Source organism: Equus caballus, chromosome 13 (assembly GCF_041296265.1).
Source record: "Equus caballus isolate H_3958 breed thoroughbred chromosome 13, TB-T2T, whole genome shotgun sequence".
In the NCBI taxonomy this organism is placed as follows: Eukaryota; Metazoa; Chordata; class Mammalia; order Perissodactyla; family Equidae; genus Equus; species Equus caballus.
In genome coordinates this window covers 24722428-24740784 of record NC_091696.1, presented here as the reverse complement: position 1 = coordinate 24740784, position 18357 = coordinate 24722428, and the positions used below count along the sequence as shown (strand labels likewise).

Sequence of the window (18357 nt, the reverse complement as noted above, 5' to 3'; positions counted from 1 at the left end):
TTCTCATTCGATAGGTCTGGGATGGAGCCCAAGAATTAGTATTTCCAACCAGAGATGCAGAAGCTACCGGTCCTGGGACAACACTTTGCGAGGCACCAGCTTACAATAATGTGGCTGCTGGGTGGGTGCCTTGGTGGGAAATAGGAATGTCTAGTGCAGCTTGGGAAGTAAAGTCTTTATTGTGGAAGATTCTGCAGATGTCTTTACTAAGGTCTTGGCAGAAGACCAAAGCTCAGAGGAGAAGTAAGAGGCCTAAAAGATGTCAGGCCAATTCTGGCCCAAGCTAAGCTGGACTTCAGTAAAGGGAAATCAGGGATGAGGTGTGGAAAGTGCTCACGTGTGGAGCTTGGCGGGGCTGCAGGCATTTGGCCCTCCTTGTTGAATACCTCCACCTTCCTCGCAACACCAAAAGCTTCTCATTTCTCCTACTATATCTGGGTTGTTACCTTCTCTGTCTGGTTTTTGGCTTCATTCTTTTCTACCCATCTCTATGTTTTAAATGAGACTGGCATGTTTCAAGTTGTCAGTCTGTCTGGGTCACCTTGTTTACTTCCATGCTTTCGATGATCACCTGCCTCTCTCTTGAGCTGCAGAACTGCCTTTTCCTAATTCTTGAAATATGTATCCTATAGGCACCAAACTTTCAATGTATCCAATATTAAAACTGTTGAACCCATAATGAATCTACAATGTATCTTAGTTAATGGTGGTTTCATTCTCCGAATTGCCCAAGCAAAACCCCCAGGAATCTGTCTGAATTCCCCCTTCTCCCTCATTCTGCCCCGTCCACAAATTTTCCAATTACCTAATGATCTCTTGCCTCTGTCTCCTCTTCTCCATTTCTGCCTGGCACCCAGGTCCTCAGCGCCTTCTTTGACGACTGAAATAACCCCTCAGCTTCCTGAGCCACGCTGCCACTCAGTCTTCTATAACTGCCACCCAACTTCTATTCCTACCACAAAAACATAATTTTAATTTTTCCAACTCAAAAATTTCCAATTGTTCCATATCTCCTTCATAATAACCCCCAAACTTGCTAAGAGCAAGGCACCCAAGGCCTAATATGACACAAACCCAAATGGCTTTATCGGCCTCCTCTTCCTCTTCTTGCTCACATGCCCCTAAATTTCAATCATTGGTATTCTCCCCTCTGTGGTTTTGTGACAAGTCAGAATTGGCTTGATTTCAGCAGACAACACATTATAATCTATGTTGTATATCTGTTTCTTTCATGAATACCTCTAGGGCAGTGTCCACAGCTGTCCTGTCCCCAACATCTAGCATAGTATCTGGCACAAAGTGGATGTCGATGTACGTTTGTTGAATGCATGCTCTCAATTTCACACTCCAAGAAATACAGCCCAAAGAGATGTCAATACTATGCCATAGTATTTCTTTGTGTGAGTAAGAGACAATTCAATATATAATTTCCACATTTTTCAGTAGCATAAAATAAGCAATGTTTGGGCATTACCTAGGAGATGTATTCAATTTTCCTCTTGTCTGGATCATTTCCAGCATGTATTCATGTCAACTAGTCCTCTTGTCTGTAATCCTCCTCTTGGAATAAGATGTTCATTTCATATTTTTATTGCGTGCTTGTCATGAGTTGTAAGCTCTATAAAAGAAGCTCCCTGCATTTATCATAAAACTAGAAACTGTAATTAGGAACTGCATAAAGGCGCTGGATAGACTCCAGGCAGGTGCCTACCACTGAAAGGTAAACCAAGAACCTGAAGGGCCCTTTCTTCTGAAAGGGAGATGGAAACTTCCATATTTGGGGTAGGTAGTGGGGCTCCCAGCCAAGTAGGGCCACCATGAACAACGATGTGAAGACCACGGTGTGGAAACTAGGGTTTCTGTATTTACCCATAGATGAACTTGTAAATGACCCTACCTTCCTGGAGCATGACCTCTAAAGGCATCCTCCACATCACCAAAAAGTTGAACTCTCTCAGCCATTAGCTGCCTGCTACCAAATACTTAAAAGATGATCAAGTAAAAGAGAAAAATCTTTTATGACTGTGGGCCCAGAGGTCAACATTAGAACATGAATGGAATTTATAGAGGGACAAGATTTTGGTTTAAGTAAGGAAGAGTTTTCTGAAAACTGAGTCTGTTAAACTTGCTAGGTGAGTTAGGGTGCTCCCATGATTGAAAGACAGCTTGGATGGCGATATGCCCTGGGTAATACCAAGACGGCTTATATTTGGGGAGAAATTGTAGGGGGTGGCCTGGGCTTTTATGAATCAAATCATTCTGTACAACCCTAGTCTTCCTATCTCATCTCTTTGCTTTCAGAGAAAATGCTGCCACCTGAAGAAATAGGATGGCTGCTGGGCGTGCTTTAAATAACCACCATCTTGAGTCATAAACCACTATGGCAAATCCGCCCCTTTCTCTCCCTTACACAAGGCTTCGAGTGGGTGGTGCAGGGGTGTGCCTCCTGTGACTGTTCTCCAGGCAGAGATTTGAGGGAGGCGGAGGCAGAGAGCAGCAGAAATGTTCAGTTTTGTCCTGATTTTCATGGCTTGTTGCACAGCCATTCACATGTTTCTTTGTATGAGCAATATAATAACCAGCTTTCAAAAGGACAGACAGCATAATGAATGGATTGTAAAACATGCTCATAAAAACAGTAGAGTGTGTCTAGAAGTGTGTGTTAGCTGCTTTTGATTTACTGTGCACCCTGTTTTGCATTTTCACATCATTTGCAAGTTTTCCATTAAAAATAAGCATTTAATGGGCATGCAATTAATTTTAATTTTTCTTTTTTTCCCTCAAGGTGATAAAAAAAAGTGTGTATTTGTAGGGGTGTGGGGTAGTATTTTACAGTCCTGACAGAACATTGATATTATAGCCATAGAGTTCATTACAGGGTAATTAATGCATGTTAAGTATCTTGTAAATATTATGTGGTAATAGCTCTAAATAAATACACACTCCAGTTGGAAAGATCTGCTCCACCCCTGCCACAGGGAATGAGATGTTCCTAATTAATGCCTTCAGAAGAAGAGCCTGTGTCACCTTGGATAGTCTTGGGAAATTACAGCTTTAGCTTGTGGAAGGCAGAAGTGAATGGTTAATTGCAGAACCTTGACATGCCCGGTGCCTGTCCCACCTGGGCTAAGTGGGTTGGACAGGCCCACCTGGCTTGCTCTCTTCCTCAGCAGCCTTTGTTAGAAAGCAGACTGCACAGCTATAGTTATGCTGCTGGGAGCCATTCCAGCCCCAGGAAGAAAAGCTTTCTGCGAGGACCTGCTGGCAACTGCTTGTTCATCTTGGACTCTTTACTGCGCTCTTCAATCCAGGACTGGGGGCTCTGTCTGGTGAGCAAGAGGCACTGCTATTGTTGACGGTATTTGTGGGTGCAGGTGTAAATGGTATTTCCTGTTTGACCTTCTGCTTGGTTTACAGATGGCCTCTGCCAGGTTGTGGCGTCTAGGGCTTGAGATCTCTTCTTAGCCCTTGGTTGCAGTTATCATCATCAGGACCCTGAGTATCTCCATGGTCATTTGCCCCAGACACCTTCAGAGTATAGGAAAGTGACAGAAAGGCTTTTGCATCTCTGGATCCATTTCTTTTTTCAAGTCAGCTGGGCTCAGACTAATGTCTCGTGGACCAAGGCCATGGCATCAGGCTAGTTCTACGGGTAGAAGGTTTAGCATAAATCAACTCTCATTCATAACTAACAGCTTCTGCGGTGTACAACTGACTCTCCCTTTTTCCAAATGCATTCACATCTCTACTTGTCCATTTATAACTTCTATGCTCTTTAGGGATGTCAGACTTTGGAGATGGGGTTAACTGGATAAAGTGGGCTTTCAAATGTCATGGCAAAGTCTTCCTCTTCTACCTTTAAAATGATACCTCCCCTAAACATTTCATCTGGTACCTGGGATTCCTAAAGAAGAAAACCAAGCCTTAACACCCTCAATGAGAGAAGTGGTTTCAAATGCAAACTCGTGGAGCTGAGATTCACACTCAGGTAAGAACAGATATAGAGTAGATCCTTTAGTGGGAGTTTAACAGCAGTGAGATCCTAAAGCTTGAGATTTCTGGGAAGAATGATTCTTAGGACAGGGGACAGGGGCCTGCTGGTATGATGGCTGGAAGGACCAGAGACAAACTTGATCCACTTCAAGTCGAGAAAGTACAAGTATTATAACACCATGGACATGGATATTGACTTTGCTGACGATGCCAGCAAGAAAATGTGGTAAATTCTCTGAGTATCAATATCAACAGACAAACAACATGAGGATATTGAGCCAATGGTGTAAGTTGCAGGCAGGGACTATAAAAGACTGGGCAGAAGTATGGGGCAAGGGGATAATCCTCGTAAAGTACTTAGGGCAGAGCCTGGCAAAAGAGAACATTCAATACCTGTTGGTGTGGCCATTACTAGGAATGTACCCTCTCCTCCCAGCATGGTAGCGATGCCAGAGACAGTCGTACCTCTTGTTCTGACGGACACATAAAGGGAACTTCATGGAGATAGGTAAGAACAGATATTTTTGAGTACTGTTAAAGGAAAATCATTCTGACACTTATTTAAAATGGCAAGAAAGATTTTATTCAAAACTATTGCAATAAGGAAGAGAGATTGAACTCAACTCTAAACTCATTGGGGATTTATAGTCAATGGACTGGGGGAAGGAGTGGATGAAACATCACTGAGAAGAGCTTGATTAGCTATCAAGGGTGGAGGAAGAGGGGCTTGATTGCATATTAAGAGTGAGGGATTCTCAAAGACCCAGCTTAGCAGGATTCTTTGCTAAAACTGGGCTCAGTAGCCCAAGGACTAGGCCTAGTGATAAAGAGGGCTTAAAGAAGCCTGAAGAAAGTTTGGTCAAGGAGGAGTCTTATTAGTCCCTCCTCTTATTCAAGGAAAGAAGAGTCATTATTCTTTCCTCTAGCCAATAAAAGTCCATTTCTTATTCAGTCATCTTTTATTCATTAAGGACCAGCTGACCCGTCTGTTGAACTTGACAGTAGAGGGTATGTCCCGGATGGGACGAGCCTTTGGGCATTTAAGGAGTACCTACTGCCCGGGAGATACTTGGTTCCACTTTGTGAAGATGGGAGTTTGCTCTTAGAAGAACAGTGGATTTACTTCACAAAAACAGTGTTTCAGTCAGGATTCAACTAGAGAAACATACCCAGTAGGGAGGATATATATTAAATTATTTATTACAAGGCATTGGCTTATGTGATTGTGGGGGCCGGCTAAGTCCAAAATCCATAGGGCATGCCATCAGGAAGGGAAAATCATGGATAGGCTGAAACTGCTATTCATAGGAGGAAGTTTTCCTTTCCTGGGGAAGCCCCAGCCTTGCTTTTAAGGCCTTCCTATGGATTCAATCAGGCCCAAATTATCCAAAATAATCTTCATTACTTAAAGTCAACTGATTAGCAACACCTAGATTAATGTGTGGTTGAATAACTGAGGACTGTAGCTGGGCCAGGTTGGCACATCAAAAAAAAAAAAAATTAGTAAATCTTTATTTAAAGAAAATGCAAAACTTGGAAATAAGGCAAAAAAGATGATAGCATGACCTTTTAATGCCATGTTAGAACATTTTCTAATATGTACACAAGAGGGTCATCTGACTCTTAGGATTGTCATTGGGTTTGACCAGCAACTGATTCAGGTCCAAACTCTTCACAGTCCTGTAAGGTTAGAGGCAAATTTGTAGAAAACTGATGAGGTGTGATGATTTTGTTTTTTCCTGCTTGGAAGAGAAGATAACCCCAAAGGTTTTATTGCCCTGTAGGACATTAACTAGTTTCACCCTTAACTTGGAATCTTACTTTAACCTTCTTTACCCCATGGATTGTATAAATCCTAGTTTCTCTTAGCCTGTCAAATCAGTTCTGTCATTCTGCTGGTTTCCTCGGTAAAGAGTTAAATAAAACTCTGAAATACATTCATTATCTATTTGTGTGAAAATTATCTTTCTAACAATTTGAGAATTATGCTCTGACAGGTTCGGAAGGGAGGCGTGGGTGGAGATGGGGCTGGTTGGGCAAGAATGAGATGACAGGGCTAAAGAGAAGGGAACAGGCATTTGTGTATAAAGGGCTAAGTTTCAGTCCACGGGAGGCAGAGCCATTGTTGCCGGCTGGCTGGAGACAGACCCCGATTTAGTAATTCAGATGAAAAGGACAGGGCCTGCTAAGACTCTGAGTTTGTTGAATTAACCAGCAACAATTTTCCATAAAAATGCCCTTCCTGCCAACCCAGAAACCTGAGAGAGAGAGAGAGAACATTCTCACACAATTTCTATGTATAGCAAACAGCGAATCCTCCATGACGGTACAGTGACGGTGGTATCATTGAGGGCCAAAGACAAGAGTTGGTCTGGACTCTCCAGTCTAATGCCTGTTCCAGTCTGTGAAATTCCCACTACTAGTTGTTCCTTTGGCTTCAGGTTTTAAAGAATTTGATTAAAAGCATGGAATTGTCAACTGTTCACAGCTAAATCCTAATTGTTTTTATCATATAAGGACAGGTGTTTTCATTTTGGTGGCGATGGTGGTAAAATACACAGAAAATTTACCACGGTGATGCGTCACTTAACGATGGCGATATGTTCTGAGAAATGAGTCATCAGGCGATTCTGTCATTGCGCGAACATCATAGTGTCCTTACGCAAACCTGGATGGTATAGCCCTCTACACACCTAGGCTATGTGGTACTAATCTTATGGGACCACTGTTGCATGTGTGGTCCATTGTTGATGAAAACGTTGCTGTGTGGTGCATAACTGTATTTTAATCATTTTAAAGTGTACAATTTAATTGTATTAAGTACATTCACAATGCTGTTCAACTATTACTGCTAACTAGTTCCAGAACATTTTCATGATCCCAGAAGGAAACTCGTTACCCTTTAAGGAGTCACTCTCCCTTTTCCCCTTCCCCCAGGCCCTAGCAATAACTAATTTGTTTCTGTCTCTGTGTGTTGTGGACTGCATTTTTGTGTCCTCCCAAATTTATATGTTGAAACCTTAATCCCCAAGGGGATGGTATTAGGAGGTGAGGCCTTTGGGATGTAATTAAGTTTAGATGAGTTCATGAGGGTGGCGCTCCCACGATGGGATTAGTGGATTTATAAGAAAAGAAAGAGATTAGAACTCTCTTCTCTCTTGGCCATGTGAGGACACAGCAAGAAGACAGCTATCTACCAGGTAGGAAATGGGTTCTCACCAGACATTAAGTCTGCTGACACCTTGATCTAGGACTTCCCGGCCTTCAGAGCTGTGAGAAACAAATATTTGTTGTTTAAGCCACCCAGAGTCTAGTATTCCATTATAGCAGCTTGAGTTGACTAGGACACTACGGATTTGCCTATTCTGGATATTTCATATAAACGTGTGGCCTTTTGTGTTGTATAAGTGTTATTTTTTTCTTGTGGGAACATTGGCCCTGAGTTAACATTTGTGCCAATCTTCCTCTGTTTCATGTGGGATGCTACCACAGTATGGCTTGACGAGTGGTGCTGGGTCTGCTCCTGGGATCTGAACCTACGAACCCCAGGCCACCGAAGCACAGCATGCCAACTCAACCACTACGCCATCAGGCTGGCCCCTGCACAAGTGTTTTTGATGGAAGGAAATGTAAAGGTTGGAGAGCCAGAGTCCATGGCCGAGGAAGAACAAAGAGTGAGTGAATGGGTTGGGAGGATGTGACGTGGTCACAGACAGCTTGCAGAGCCCATCTGCGGGTAGGAAGAGGAGACCTGGTGGGCAAATCCCAAGGCAACTTTGTTTACTTTACTGGTCTACCTCCATTCGTGATTTCCAAAATGAGATACAAATGTCTAGAGTGAACATCTTGTACTGCAGATGTGATTCTTATAAATAATACAAAATAAAAGTGGGCGTAGTCTCTGAGTCCACTGAGATGGCTTCCTTCAGTGATATGGGCAGGTACTTGCCGGGTGGGTCTCCATACAGGCTCTGTGCTCAAGGTCAGAAGCTTGTGAGGCCTCCTTGATACCATCTTCTCCCATAGGCACCTCTTTTCTCTTTCTCTGGTCTGCATAAGGAAAGCTTTCCATCGGACAGCGTGCATTTGCATCCCCCACCCGCAGCTACTCAAACCCACGATTGAATTGCCAGGCAATCTGAAGCCCTGCTGATTCCTCACCATTCAGGCAAAGCACATGGGAGCCCTTTCAGGAGCCAGGCATGCAACAATCAAGCCACTCCAGGCACAGGTCTCTAATAGTACAGTAATCAGTGGTAATCACCCATACAGTTTACATACAGGAGGGCCTAATAGGATTCATGCCTCTGCGCTGAATACGTTTCATTGATAGGACTGAACGCAGGCATACATTACCTGTTTAATTAAAAATGAAATTCTCCAGCCAACAATTTGCTCCCTCTCCTGGGTGCATGTTACATACATTACTGATGTTGTCTTTAAATCTACTGATTACATATTCCTCAAGTAACTTGTCATTGTGTGCCACTGCCTACAGGTTGTGAAGGCACATCTTTGCTCTCGGTTTCTCTTTGCTGAGAAATCAGGGTACATATTTGTACCCTGTGTGTTACTTGTGTACAAATATGTGACACAAGTTCAGATATATAGATTGGCGAAGGCCCCTTGTAAGTACAGCGTATGAACGCAGGATGCCAAAGGGCAGTGGCTGCAAGGTCAAGCCAGGGGAACAATCGCTGGCAGCTCACTATTTATAGGAGCCCCTTAACAACTCTTGCTTCTTTATCTGCTTCTCCTCTCCTTAGTCTCTCTCCCGGATGCAGCCAGCTGCCAATGTGCCGAAGTTCGGAGTGGTTCTCTCATTGAAGGACAACAGATCTCTCAAATAACGGATGATTTACTGACAGTCTTGCTGAGTCTCGTGCATGGAAAGATGGACTGGGGTCGAAAGGACTAAACTGGAAGCAGCATCAGGTGGAGAAGGTGGCATCACCAGACATCACCAGCTGTCACTAAGCCTTGAAGACATCCAGGTGTGCTCCTCCAAGTTGTCAGTGCTTTCGGAGTCTGGTCTTGAGTCCTTTCTTTTCACAAATGCTGTCATTCATTTACTTAGGTTATGATGATGACGATGAGCAATGTAACTTCTACCTGGGGGTAGGGGAAGAGAACTAAAAGGAACAGTCAAGTAATTTAATGTATTTTCCACCATTTTTTACAAAAAGATTGAAGGTGATTTAAAAAAATGATTAAAAGACAAGATAAATTTAATGCAGGATGGAATGCAGGGTACAGTAAGATGAGGCACGTAAAATGGAGGCAGGAATGGTCAGCAATTAGGAATAGGGACTTTTAGTTCACACAGGCCAAAACTTCAGTCTAAGCCTCACTGGTTTACAAGCAGTTCTTAACTTCTCCTAGCTTCTGTTTGCTTATCTACAAACTGGGAGTAACAAATATGTGGCAAGATGACATTTTGAAATATAACTGAGTCCTATCCCCTGGCCTCCCCCCCGCAACACGTACAAACTTACATGTTCCTGGGCTCCTGGCCCTTCCCAATTGAGTGGGTGTGCAGAAAAGAGTTAACACTGCGGGCCCAACTGCTGAACCTTGGAAGGCCTGCTTTAAGGTTGGCCCTCGGCCATGATCTGGAAACTTGGATTTGGGAAGGTTCCCACCACTCAAACTGAAAAAGTGCCTCACTGTGCCTGACCTGTTCATACAAACAATGTGGTTTATGCTGAAGGCCTGCTTTCTGTCTGGGACTCTTGGATTTTGGTAAGTGACCAACCCCAAATAAAAACTTTGGGCCCTGAATCTCTAATGAGCTTCACTGGTAGATGACACTTCACATGAGTCGCCACAAATCCTCAGGGGTATTGAGTGCGTCCTGTGTGACTCCACTGGGAGAGGACTCTTGGAAGCTTGCTCCTAATTTTGTTGTACTTTGTCCCACATGCCTTTTGCTTTGTATGTATCCTTTCCTTCTAACAAACCATAGCTGTGAGGATGACTATTCGCTGAGTCCTGTCAGCACTCTTAGCAAATTACTGAACCTGAGAGTGCTTTTGGGGATCCTTCCTCCTACACAGTCAGCTGGAATATTCTTCACCTATTTGCTCTGAGGAAAGATGGCACAGCAAATATCAACAATCAATTACTGGTTCTCAGTCTCAAAAACCCAGGCTGAGAGGACCAGATGCAGTGCATGACGAGCATTCAGGGTCCCCTCCAAATTAAGACTCAAAAGTATTCCCATGAAGAGGGAAGGGAAGGATGGAAAGGAAGAGTAGACACGGAGAGCAGAGTCCCTGAGATTGAGCTCCACATTTTGTCTTCCCTCAAGTTGGCCCCTTTGTGGCAGGCAATGAGAACACTTGTACAGTCCAGGGGGATCTGGAAACAAAGGGACCTGGGCCACCCTTGGTAGAACCTGAGGAGGTGCCAAGACCAGGGTAGACTTGGGAGAGCAGGGCTTAGGTAGACTGCCTGACACAGCCTTGTGTGTGGATCACATAGAAATGAAGACTCCTTAACGGGGTACCCGTTAAGACAGGTGGAATCACCTGGGAACAGAGGCCCCAGCCCAAGCTGAGGCTATCTGCTGATGCTTTGGTGCCAAGGAAACCCCTCACAATGTAGACACAGTCCTGAGGAAGCAGAGAAGACACAATGAGAAGGAACGTTGTGTCTTGTGTGCAGCTCAGTTTGTGGCCTGCAACTTATGGTTGCTAAAACACTAACCCAGTGGGTTATTTTAAATACTACACAAGCCTAAATTTCTTAACACAAAACCTGATGGACAGAAAAGACTCAACAAATGTTTGTCATTATTTTTAATATTAAAGAAAGGGTTCTATAAACTTGAGCAAATGATAGCTGTTAGAACAATAACGGCACAGCATGGGGCTGGACACAGGTACCAGAGTGGGCTCTCAGTGATCCAGTCAGCCTACGGGAAGAGGGAACCTGATCAGCTTCATCATTCACTGGGTTCATACAAGTTGCACTGCAACTTCAAAGCTATTCCTGATACTAATAAATGAAGGCATGTCTCCAAAGTGTTCTCTGGAAGACAACACTGCTCAAAAAATATAACTTCTTATGAATGTATTTTATAATGTCATTAGGAAATTCTTTGTTGTGTCCATTGTAAGGCTCTCTTAGGCCCACCAATCTTATAGACAGCAAAATTCATTAACATGGGTTTGGGGAGGAGGGGTGTGGGTGGATGACAGAAAAACAAGCTGGCAATTACCACTCAGATGATAAACTCTGTAATAAAACTATGCTGAGGGCTATGGGAGCACAAAATGCAGTATGTTGCTTAGGCTGGGAGAGCGCGAGAGTTAGGGACAGCTTCTTGGAGAGGGTAACTAAGTCGTGAAGGATAAATGGGGATTACCAAGGTAGATGACTTACAGGAATGGGAGGATGGGAAATAGAACTGTTGTTGCAGAGTTGACCATTCATTTATTAGACAAACATCAGCTGTGTGCTGGGCACATGCTAGTTTCTATGAATCTAGAGGTGAAGAAGATGAATTCAATCACAGATATGTCCAAATACAGGGAGAGAGTTTGTTCTGCTCAGAGATGGTGGGTCAGCGAGCAATGTGGGGAGGGTGAGAGGGCAGAGAGATTGTGGCAGACAAGAGCCAGAATACAGCAGGCCTTGTGTGCTGGACTAAGGAGTTTGCTGAAGCAGGGCCACTGGAAGAGTGTGAACACATGCGCATTTTAGAAAACTCTCTTTGGCATCTGTGTATAGAATGACTTTATGGGGGAGATGACTGAAGGTGGTGAAGAGTTTGAGAGTCTGATCAACGGATGTGCTCATCATTGAGAAGGGGTCAGATTCTAGAGCGGTTATAAGGTAGATTTAACACTGATTGTTGCTAGATTGGATGGGTGTGAAGGAACAGAAAGTCTCTAGGTTCATTTTCTAAATTATGGTTTGGATGGTCAACTGCATGGGTGTGGTTGCTATTGATCAAGATGGGAACATAGGATCTGGTATCGGGGGAAAGATGATGAGTTCCGCATTTACTACATTGAGTTCCAGGAACCTCTGGGATATGGTGAGGTCTGCATACGGTCTGGAGCTTAGGAGACTGGTCCATGTTGAAAGATGCAGATATGAAAGAATTCAGAATATATCTGGAGGATCAACATTACCAAAAGGTTAAGAGTTACCAGGTCTCCGAACTCACCCTGCCCAAGAGTGATCTTTGCTTTACCGCTTACTTTCTTCATGGCCTTGGGCAAGACATTAACCTCTCTGTGCCTCAGTTTTATTATCTATAAAATGAGATATTGATGGTAAATATCCACTTCTCAGGGTGAGGATTATGTGTTAATGCACGGAAATCTCCTAGAACAGTCCCTCACATATCATCAAACTTAAGGAAAGAAAGAGAAGAGAAAGAGATAAAATATGGAACCCTGGGAGTATCTTGATCCTTAACATGTGGATGAAGGAAGGGGAAACCTAAATCAGGAGCAAGTGGCCATCAGAGTGATGATGAAAACCTGGGAGAGGTTATCACAAAAGCTAAGGGACGAGAGAGTAATAAGAAGATAAAGGAAGAAAAAACATCATCAAATGTCACAGAGGTTCAGCAAGTTAAGACTGAATAGCACATGCTCATTTATTCACTTGACAAATATTTCTTAACATCAATGATGTTGGCACTGACCAAAACACAAAAATTCCAGCCCTCACGGAGCTCACATTCTCAGTGGGGCATGCAGATGTAGTCAGAATAGATAAGAGAACTGCATGCGATGTTAGAAGTCGGTAAGTGTAATGGAGATGAATCCATCAGGAAAGGGAGACGAGAGTGCCCAGAAATGAAGGAGGGGACTATTTGATATTGCAATGTGTTGGTATTATAAACTTAGGGATCAGAGAACGTCTCACTGAAAAAATGGCATTTGAGCAGACTGTTAGTGACCTTACATTGTAGCTGTTTATGGAGTAAATGAGAGATAAAGAAATGAAAACGGAAATAAAGTGTTATTTCAAAAACTGGACTATAGAGGAAGAAGGAGCAATATTGGACCATAGCTCGAGAGAGACTTAAGGTCAAAGGAGAATTTGTATTTCAGAATGAAAAAAAACTTTAGCTATTTATTATTTTCCCCATTTTAGAGATGAACCAATTAATAGGGAAATGAAATAACTTGCTCAAAAGTCCACTGAGCTAGGAAGTGATAGAGCCAGAATTCAAAGCCAGGTAGGTAAGATCTTAATGTTGTTAGATTCAAGTGTGGACCTCTGTTACATACAACCCCACCTGTTAATGTCTAAAAATGTATTGCTTTCAGCCTCAGCTGAGGTATGAATGTCATTCCCCATCTTTCTCAATGTCTGGTCAGCTACCTCTCTCATTCCTCACAGCAGTTATTCAACATCTGTACCTCTTTCTTCAAAACCATTTGCGAGGCTGTTGGAGCATGTGAATACAGGGTTAAGGGATCTGCAGATATTGTCGAGAGAGGGTTTAGAGTAATGACCCTTTGAGTTTGGGCAGTACAGGGACAGAAGTACTGCCTAAGTGTACAGAGACAGTAGAGATATTTTGCACTTGAATTGATGAAGCCTTCTTAGAGGGGACCATAAAGAACAGGTAGGATACTGCTGGAAGGTGATTAGGTAGCTCTTGGCACTGGATGGAAAGTTTTGAGCAATGGTGCAAAATTATTAAACCCTAAATTAGTACTTAAATTGTGTGTAAACCCATTTGCGTTGCTCAAATTCTATGTAAATTTCTCTCAGGCTATCTTCCATTTATTATTTTGCTACACCTCCATCTCTGGTGTCTTTAATCTCTTTTTTATCTCTTATTTGAGACTGTGCTTTGTCTCCTACACCTCGTCTAGCCCATAGCTTTAAATGTGAGGGTACTTCTATTTCTGCCCTCCAGCTTCAATCAGAATCACTAAGAAGTGTCCCCGGACCTCCACTGGAATAGATGGTACAGGCTCATCCCTCCATTTATTTCCTGCATCGCATATGCAGATATAGCCTCTTTTCATTTGGAGTTGCTCTAAATCCATCTTCCTTTATCTCAATAGGGAAGTACTGAGCAAACCTCATTAGCCTAACCTAAAAGGGCAGGTGGCCAACTCTGGTGGTCTAGTGGTTAAGATTTGGCACTCTTACTGCCGTGTCCGGCATTCGTTTCCCTGTCAGGGAACCACACCACTTGTCTGTTGGTTGTCATACTGTGGCTGCTGCATGTTGACATGATGCTGAAAGCTATGCCACCTGTATTTCAAATACCAGCAGGGTCACCCACGGTGGACAGGTTTCAGTGGAGCTTCCAGACTAAAACAGACTAGCAAGAAGGACCTAGCCACCCACTTCCGAAAAAAATGGCCTGAAATCTGTATGACGAGCAGCGGAGCATTGTCTGATATAGCATCAGAAGATGAGAGGATGGTGCACAAAATCGGGCAGGGTTCTGCTCTGCTGTACACAGGGTCTCTAGGAGTTGGAATTGACTTGATGGCACTAACAAAAACAAAAAGAGGGAGGACATGTACGGAATTTGTGTTTTTCTAACTTTGTTATTTGTTTTAAATTATTCTTAAGTGATCAGTTTTAAAGAATATATTTTGATCCTTAATCACAAAAGATGAAGAAACCAGGGCACTGATATTACCTTTTAACTTATTTCTTGTTTTGCTTTTATTTTTATTTTTTATTTTTTTAATTTTATTTTTTCCTTTTTCTCCCCAAAGCCCCCCAGAACATAGTTGTATATTTCTTGTTGTGGGTTCTTCCAGCCGTGGCACATGGGACGCTGCCCCAGCGTGGTCCGACGAGCAGCGCCATGTCCACGCCCAGGACCCGAACCAACGAAACACCGGGACGCCCGCAGCGGAGCGCGCGAACTCAACCACACCGCCACGGGGCCAGCCCCTTTGCTTTTATTTTCGGTTAATTATATAATTTCTAAGTTGTCATTGTTTATAAGATTTTCGGTTGTTTTATATTTAGTTCTGCGGTAAATTGGATTCAATGCTTAGCTCCAGTATTTTTGCCCACATTTCATCATTATGTGTTCATTTCTTGGCTGAAGTTTATTCTTTGGTAGCTTGCTCAAGAAAGGCTCTTGGGGAATACATTACTTAAGCTCTTCTAGGACCAAAGGTGTTTGTGTTTTATACTTGAGTGACAGTTTGGCTGGATATGAAATTCTTAAATTACACTCTGTTGATATTGCTCAAGTGTTTTCCAGTGATGAATGTTAGTGTAGAGTGATAGGAGGCCAGCTGATTTTTTTCTCTTAAGGGAGAAATTTGGTATTTTTTGCTTGTCTTTGCTTTTACTTTCTTTCTTTATCTTTGAAGCCTAGTAACCTTATTGTCTTAGTAATATTGATTCTATATCAAGTTTTTCCAGGGACACAGTGAGTACTTTCAATATATAAATTCAAATCTTTTGTTTCTCAAGGTTTTTCTTGGGTCCTTCTTTTGAAAATATTTTATGTTCTTTTGTCCAGTTCTCTTCTCTTGGGCACCAATTATATTTACACTGAGAAGCAATGTAGCCACTTAGTAGCTATGTGGTCTTAGGCAAGTAGCCTCTCAGTGTCTCAGTTTCCTCATCTAAAAAGTGGAGTAATAAGCCTCAAAAGATTGTTTTGAAGATTAAATAAGTTAATACGTGTAAAGAGTCTTGGACTGTGCCTGGCAGGTATTATGCCCTGAGTGTTAGCTCTTATTCTTTTTATCTGCTCTGCCTGACTTCCATAGCAATCTTTTCTTCCTGCATCCAATGGGCAATACTTCAGGCCTCAGTCCAAAGATGGGGGTTAGTTAACAGGTGTCCATTCTTGGTGGCCCCTGGACTGGACCCTAATTGATAGATTCATTCCATTTTTTTTGGGGGGGGGGGTGCCCAATACTTATTGCCAGAAAATTCTTTTTATATGGTCCCTAAATATCCATCTTATAGTTGCCAAACATTCTTCCCAGTTCAATCAATCAAAATAATTTATTGTCTACTATAGGCCTACACTTATGTTAGACACTAAAGGGAATAAATGTTATGAAATGTAATCCTCATTCTCAAGAAATCCTAAATCTTGTGGGGTGATATAAAGAAATTATATATTATTGCGTTTGGTCTTGTTGTCATTGACTATAATTAAATCAAGAACTTAATTGAGAGAAAAGTGAGGGCAGCTTCCTGGAAGTAGTGAATTTGAATTGGAACATGCAGTGTGGGTAACATTTCAATGAGTGAAAAGAAAGAGCAAGAACATTCCGGGTAAGTCATGGTGAGGACAATGAAAAGACCTTTCACATTAATTCAGACTACGCGTATAGTAAGGAAACTAGCAGGAAATTGGGTTGGGTCTAGGTGGACCCGGAAGCTTCAGAAACCACACAAACCAGGGAGGCAGTGGATGCCTGGTCTTTATTTGCAGATCCAGGGTGAGGTAAACATTTCGGGAGGATGCACATGAGAGAAATGAATGATGGAGAGTGCTAGATGTCAAATTAATCAAGTAGGAGTGGTTCCTCAAGCTGCTTCAGATAATGAAAAATGGTGAGTGAGATGAATCCTAATTATAGCAAGAAAAAGTGAGCTAAGGGCTGAGTGGTGAGGCCACGATAGAAGTGGGAAAAGAAAAAGTTCCGTAGCTGGAAGGAACCAGAAGTTAAACACAAGGAGTCACTTGAGGAGAGTGCTTCCGAACTAGAGATGGATGTTGTTTTCCTTTCGTAACTTAGGGTCAATTTTGTAAGAGAGACACACTCTTACTGAGAAGAGTGTCAGGGCTAGAAACTACACAGCAACGGCCAGTAGGGACTCACATTCTCTCTGTGGGAATCCTAAGGAAGCCACAGGTCTTCCCACTACTTGGTAATTGTCTGAGCTACTTTGCAACCGGAGAATTGGTTTGCCTGTTGGAATGGCAGAGGTGAATTAACTGTGTTTATTAATGACCCATTCTCCTTGCTTTTGTGCCTGAGTGCTCCTGGGAGTTTTACTCTGAGAGATTTAAGGGTATTTTCTCTAGCTCAGCTCTCATGGTAAGATCCATTGAAGAGCCAGGAATGAGACAGGGGAGAGTTCAAGATTTTGAGTAGTATTCTTGTCTTGCAGCTCTTTGTTCAACAGACACTGACGGAAAATTCCTGTGGACAGATGGAACGAAAGGAAATCAAGTATAGACATAAACAGCACTTGTCATTTGAAGTCTGCATTTGTAAGGATTGTTGTTGAGGTGAGGAGCCTGAGCTGATGACTTCAAGTAATTGAGGTAATATTTCAAGTGATATACACACATTCCTACTTGATAGATCTTCCTCTCTAACTAGCCATCATCCTATTTTACAATGTTATCATATTTTTAATTATATTGTACATACTTGTTTACAGCTATTTGCTATATATCCAGGGTGACATTACAGTAAATTAGTTTTTACCCATTGCCTCTGACTCTTCTTTGCTTCACACTGAACCATAAATATTGCACCTGAGCAAGCTTGTTCAGGTTATTTATCATGCTGGTGTGTGACCACAATAGCAATGCCCTGAGGCAGAATGTCCTGAGAGCGGACTCAAAAGAACTCTTGGAGGGGGAATGTCTACATCCGCACAGCAGGATTCTCACATTAATACACGCTCAGGGAGTAGTGTTGACTACTTGCTTGACTGAGTGTCTGAAAAGGAGTTTATGATACCAGCGTGCTACCTCTCCATTGACTGCTGTGGAGGTTAGGATATGTAGAGTGAAGGGCAGTTGATAAACTAAGAAGAACCAAAGTAGAAAGCACCTAGGATGGTGGCTGGTGTATAGGAGGTTTGAGGAAATGGTCATCTCCCTCCTGCCTGCTGCACTGGCAAGGGAAATGGACCAGAAACAGACAATGCCAGGTGATTGAAATGCCTCACCTTGGCTACGTCTAGGTGCAGCTAGAGTCTATATTTAACACTCACCTGGGCAGGAATCCTATCGTGTTCCTCTTATTTCTCCAACTGTGGCTTCACTGTGTTAGGAACAGGGCTCCTTCCCGTTCCATTGTGGCCAAGGCCCCTTACAGTATCAGTTAACAATTATAAGAGCTGTTTGGATTTATTGAGTATGTTTTATGGGTCAGATGATGTGTGAAGTGCTTTATATAAAACGTATCATGTAATCCTCACACAGGCCTATGAGGCCAAGACTTGGAAGTGTTGAGACTTTTGCTGAAGGCCTTCCAGTAGGCTCACCTGTGGAACCTGGATTGGAACTCATATTGCTATGACTCTAAATCCCCTACCTCTAACTGCCTATCTCTCCTCCTGTTCTGGCTTTGTTTTCATATACTAGAGTATTGGCCTAGGAGCCTAGGTCCCCAGAGATTGTGTCTCCTATCCCTCAATAATAGTATTCCA

General features: G+C 42.7%; 1 long non-coding RNA gene across 1 annotated transcript; it reads left to right on the top strand.

The window, feature by feature from the left end:
* The first annotated feature begins 7485 nt into the window (after nt 1-7485).
* On the top strand, nt 7486-17411 carry LOC138917205 (uncharacterized). Its single transcript, XR_011424907.1, has 3 exons — nt 7486-7667; nt 8760-8987; nt 17083-17411. It is a non-coding gene; the product is annotated as an uncharacterized lncRNA (long non-coding RNA).
* The last annotated feature ends 946 nt before the right edge of the window (nt 17412-18357 follow it).